The sequence below is a fragment of the Anneissia japonica genome, unplaced genomic scaffold, assembly GCF_011630105.1.
Source record: "Anneissia japonica isolate Jap-2015-1 unplaced genomic scaffold, ASM1163010v1 scaffold287754_len4335492_cov202, whole genome shotgun sequence".
NCBI lineage: Eukaryota > Metazoa > Echinodermata > Crinoidea > Comatulida > Comatulidae > Anneissia > Anneissia japonica.
The window spans coordinates 80902-86883 of record NW_022705543.1 but is presented as its reverse complement, the minus strand read 5'-3'; the positions used below and the strand labels follow the sequence as shown (position 1 = coordinate 86883).

General features: G+C 34.2%; 1 long non-coding RNA gene across 1 annotated transcript; it reads right to left on the bottom strand.

Annotated features, from left to right (window-relative positions):
• Positions 1-21: 21 nt before the first annotated feature.
• Positions 22-3744, bottom strand: LOC117105824. Its single transcript, XR_004444950.1, has 5 exons — positions 3637-3744; positions 3448-3512; positions 2959-3106; positions 1172-1263; positions 22-398 (listed from the first exon to the last, which is right to left on the bottom strand). It is a non-coding gene; the product is annotated as an uncharacterized LOC117105824 (long non-coding RNA).
• Positions 3745-5982: the final 2238 nt, after the last annotated feature.

The window sequence follows — 5982 nt, the reverse complement described above, 5'->3', positions numbered from 1 at the left end:
ATATCATGTTCATCCGGCAAATATCAATAAATCTGATTTTAATCCTGGAAATGTTATATCTTATTATCTTACATGTCTATATTCTTTACAACAAACGGGTTACTTTCTCTATTAATAAGATAAATATTAGCAGTAATAGTACAATATTAATAAACATAAGAATTAGGCCTACTACATATTGCTAACATTATTTTTGAGATTATTGCAGAAGAAAACATTTAAAAAATAGAATTTACACTATATTTTAATCAATTTCATATCCAGAATTCTTTCAGGAAGCTTGATGAGTTACACGTACAATTTTTGGCTATCTACAAATAATTGGTAAGTTCTGTTGCCCTTTCACGATTGAGTCCGGACATTCTTTCCTGATAGTTGTGGCTTCTTTGTCTACATCACTGGAATAGAAAAATATTGAGGAAAGATTAGGAAACAGAGAAAGAATTGTAACGGAGTATCATCAAAACATAATATATAAATAAAAACAGAGGGACTTTGCCAGATGAAGGGTTCCCACCACCTCTACAAAATTATTATTATTATAAATGTTCACCAAATTTAAGGTAAGAAACGTTTCGATTATGGCACCTCTAGATGGCCAGAAATGGCACTCTAAAATTTTTAATTTGAATGTAATTTTCTTTTTTTCTCCAATTTTTTAGCATTTTAAAAGATTTAGGGTGGAGTGGGAGGTCGGCGGCCACCCAATCCCCAGGGGAGTACCCCAACTTTAACATTATCATTCAGTTATCGCAATGGACAATGCTGCTGATACAAAATAATAGTGCTTCACAATTCTCATCATATCAGCATTATCATAATTAAATATTAATTATCTATAGTATCATCATACCATGGAATGATGTAAGGATTACCGGTATTAAATACTGTACATGGCATTAAGGTAGGTCTGGTAGATCGCAAAGCGCAAACAAATTATGTTAGCATTCTGCTTGTGGGGTAAATAAAATTTATAAAAAGTGTACTAGTCGAACGAAATGAATATATAGAAAATAAACAATAAACATAATACTATATCTATAATCTTCATACAAACATTTTTCATGATATAATATTTTTTGATTAATTGATTGATTGATTGAATTTATTCGATGCTCAACATACAAAGCAAGACAACAAATGGATTGAGATCAAGAAAAGTAAAAATTACCGTAATGAGCATCAGGAACGTCCATTAGGTCGGATTCCAGCCCATTTCCAATGAGGTCCAATTTAAATACAGTAAACATTGTCTGTCTTGAGCTGAAAGATAAACAATTTAATTCCATAACTGAATAATTATATTTAAGTAAGTTACAAACTTACAATTAAATATATAAATGATAAAATTGTTTTCCTGTCAATTAACAGTGCTGTATTCTTAATTATACATAGACTCAATTAAATTGGCTGGTAGTGTCGATTTAAGAATTTTGTAGTAAATGTTCGTAAAATCAAGGAAAATGAGAAAAATCTGATCGGGGTCTAAAACAAGGGGATGCTTAGAGCCTTGTTCAGGGTCCCGGGATAAAATCCCTGAGGTGAGGTTCATGGAGAGAAAACTTACGGTACAGGATCGCCCATGTGATTTTTGACTGGATTGGCTATCAAAATATATTTGTTTTGATCGGCAAATTAATGTCGTGGAGCCGGACGAGGGAGTTGATGAACGTTAGTTTATAAGTTATGGTAACTCGGACTACATGAGCACGCCTAATTGCGTTTCAAGTTAAAAATAATATTTAGTTTACAGCAACATATGCTACTTGGGTCCACACCCGGGATTTACCAATCTCAGCGTAGCAAATGTTTTAAGTCAAAACGTTAAGATGTCCCTAAAGAAAATTCTTAGCAAAATCGTAGCTTAAAAATTGTCTTAGATGGCGCACGCGTACAGTGGACTTTTTAATTTTAAGCATGAGCTAAGCAATATTGGTAAATTTGACTTAAGCAAAAAAAAATGGACTTTTCAATTTTAAACTGATTTCTAGTTCGACAATCTGGCCCCAGCATACCGGTTATTTAATTCCCTTTGGGGGTCAGAAGAAATTTTAGCCATGTTGTACTTTTTGCTAAGTATCTCCTCTAATTGCCCTACAAGTGTGGCTTATCCCTTTTTTTTTTAAAATCCCATAGATCCCTCTATAATCAAGGACTGTTAGGACTACATTATTTTCGTTTTTCATTAAGGCAGCTAAATTGTAGAAAACTCTTTCTCTTAGCGCCATTTTCTGTTAAATGATCTGCTGCCTTATCTTTTACTGAAAACTGGGAGCCCTCTTGCTAACATTGTTTCGAATTTAGGCTTGTTTGTATTGTTTTTACTTTCATGTATGAACTACATATTATCATATGATCAGTGGACCACCTTTGGTGTTGGGCCTTGCACATGTCTTGCTCTAGGCACTCTCAAAGTAATTTCATATCCATTTCATATTATTCATCTATAGGCCTATGTCGAATTGGTAATGAATAAATAAATATCCGTGCACACATGTCCACATAGAGAGAGTGAGAAAGAGAGAGAGAGAGAGAGAGAGATGCTCAGCCATGTACGGCTCATGTCTGGTTTTTAAAATGTATCTTTATTTCAAATGTATTGAGAATGTAAATGTATTTCACATTTCGACTTTCTTTTGGAGGGATGCCATGAGCGTTTCCTCCATTTTGTAACTTTTCATTATTATTATTATCATTCTTATTATTATTATTATTATTATTATTATTATTAGGCCTATTATTATTATTATTATTATTAGGTCTATTATTATAATAGGCCTATTATTATTATTATTATTATTATTATTATTATTATTATTATTATTATTATTACAGTCCTATATAAAGTGCTAAACTGCTCTATATAATTTGAAAAGAGGAAGTGTGCAACCGGTCACCGCCTAAATTATTCAAAAATTAATTCGAAAATGGAGAAAAAAATGAAAATTGTATTCATACTTAAGTCGTTTCCGGCCATCTAGAGCATGGACCATTGAGGTGACATAATCATAAATCCATACGTGAGAGTCCCCCTAGATCCTCTCTATCCCGAATTTCTGGATTACAGTACTAGTACCTTTAATATCGACATCATGGAAGTACACATCTATGAAGATATTAATATCAATAAAATATACTGTCAATGAAAAAAAAAAACACGAATCTACAATGTAAACAACGAACGGAAGTTAACAAGCCTGGCAAGCTGTAATTACTGTAAATACATTTTTTTAGCCAGTTTCAGGTCTTTTGGTGGTTTTAGCGAGTCACTTGGAATGTATGTTGTTGAATAGAATGCAGCATGTCAGTGCATGCTTCTGTCGAGGAAATTGTCAATGCCTTCAATGCGGCTGCCTAACAAACGTAGTCAATATAACCACCATAGAATGACAGAATTACCATTTAACTAGTGAATCAACGATGCAAAATGTTTAATACTGTACTTACATTTGTTACCAATTGTAAAGTCTCCTTCGTAGTCCATTGAGTAATGTTTATATGTAAAACGCCACCTGGAGTGGTATAAAAAAAACAATTCATTATTCGATTTCCAATGCGCCATTCCTTATGACGATGAGGATAATGAGGGTGATGATGATGATGATAATAATAATAATAAATAATAATAATAACAACCTTGAGCTTCTTGGGTGTTTCCTTTTCATTCATTTCCAATTTACTATTTTATGTGAAGAATATGGTTTAAAACTTTTGCAATCAACACAGGAATGAATGATTTTTGCTACTCTTGGCCGATTACATATAATATTACTTCTTAACAAGGCATCACTGATCCACGTCAGCTGTGTTTATGGAGGTGGTTTGTTTGTAGGGGTATGTGTTCTTTTGGTCCGATTAGTTTCAAACGTGGCAGAATTCAAGACGTCAAAAACAGGACAGAGCTTATTAATTTATTATTTCTGTACTTGTGTGGTTTTACGCTAAACGTCATTTAATTAATAAAATATTATTAAAATAGTTACAGTACTCTTTTTATAAGAATCAGTAAAAAATTGCCCAGGAGGATCAGTGTTCTGTCTTTTTTATTGCCTATTTCAGGCTTTCATGTTCTTCTTTTACACACTTTTCAAAGATAGAACATTATTATTGTACAGCAATATCTGTACTGCATTATAGAGTCACATAGTCACTCCTACTAAATATGAGTAATTAATTATGATGTTGACATAACCTTTTTAAATATTAATATTTTACTGTATGTGACTACCTTGATTTAGTTTTCTGGGTTTTTCCTTTTTCAATAAAAACATTACCTCAGGCTCAATTTGTTATCATTTTGTACTTTTTTCAGCCTCGTTGTTTAATAAAATGTGTTCTTATAAAAAGTTTATAGGGTCAAGATAGAAGAGTCCATGTCGGGCCCAGGGTAAAGCTAATCCTATCACCACCATAATGGACACACCAAGAGGAATAATTACAAAATTGTTTTGCAAACGATACATGGATTTGCTAGCTTTCACTCTGCATTATCAGTTATAATATCGCCAAGAAAGCAAAATTCTTTATTAGAAATTGTGTGTCAACGTCACAATTCTACTTGAAAAAATTGTGGGCCAGCCATTATAGTACCTGAATGAATCCCGTTCTGACTGACCATCTGTCTGACAATCGGCAACTCTTTTCACTAATACATGAAAATTCATTTTGTCATATATTACAACCAAATTAGTTTCAAAATGTTTCTCTTTGTTGTTCTGGCTATAAAGCAATGATCTCGATCAGTTCACAGACAGAAGACACAAGCTCCTTATGGTACACATTGTACAACCCCCAAATACTATACACCAATTCAAGCATAGAAAACAAGACAGTACAAACATATTCTGGTATTTGATCTTAAAAAAATGTTTTATTATTTATTTACAATAGCAAATGATCAGTATTCACGTTTTATCCGAATATCAGATTCATAATATTTATAATCTATTATTCAATTAACCATGTTTATTAGAAACAGCTAAGCCATAGTATATCTTTAATATTCTTTTGTGAAAAGTATGAAGTTTGTGACAATATGCATCTTGTAAGTCCATCATTATCATAATCAAAATCAGCACCTGAAAATCTCCCACCAGCATAAGCATCAACTGACACCTGGTCACTCTACACCTGTCTTAGCATCATCTGACATCAGCACCTGGAAATCTCCCACCCTCATAAGCATTATCTGATATCTTGTCACGCACCTACTGTATCTTAGGCTACGTTCAGACTTGGAGATAAGCCAGGCTTGAGTTAAGCCCGGCTCAACGTTAAGCCCGGCTTAACTTTGCCGGGCGTTCCGACTAGCAGATTTAGCCAGACGAGAATTTGCATAATAATGAACCGTAATCTGGAAACGTGTTTCAGAACATTGCTCGCGAAACGTACGTACGTTCGCTCCCAGCGTACGTAATTGAATGCTGATTGGTCATTTCGTCACCCGAATGCAAGACCCCCCCGCAACGATTAAAGCCCGGCTTAGAAAAGTTAAACACGGTGGTACACCAGGCCTTTTTACTATAGGAACACAGCCTGGCTTGAGATAAGCCACCTAGTTCAGACTGGCAGGTGGATAAACCCGGTGAGTTGAGCCGGGTTTATCCACCTAGTCTGAACTAGGCCTAAGCATCATCTGACATCAATACCTGGAAATCTCCCACCTGCATAAGCATCATCTGACATCAACACATGGAGATCTCCCAACATCTGGCCATTCTGCATTTATATAAACATCATTTTTTAATAAACATTATTATAATCAATCTGATCATCATCCCCCTACATAAGCATCATCATCATCATCTGACAGCTGGTAACTATGCACCAGTATAAGCATCATCTTATCAACACCAGATTACTCTGCACGTGCAAAGCACCATCTTATATCTGTTCACTATGCACCATCATTTTAATTGACACCTGGTCACTGAGCTTCTGCCTAAGCATCATTGGACATCTGGTCACTTTGCACCTTTTTAA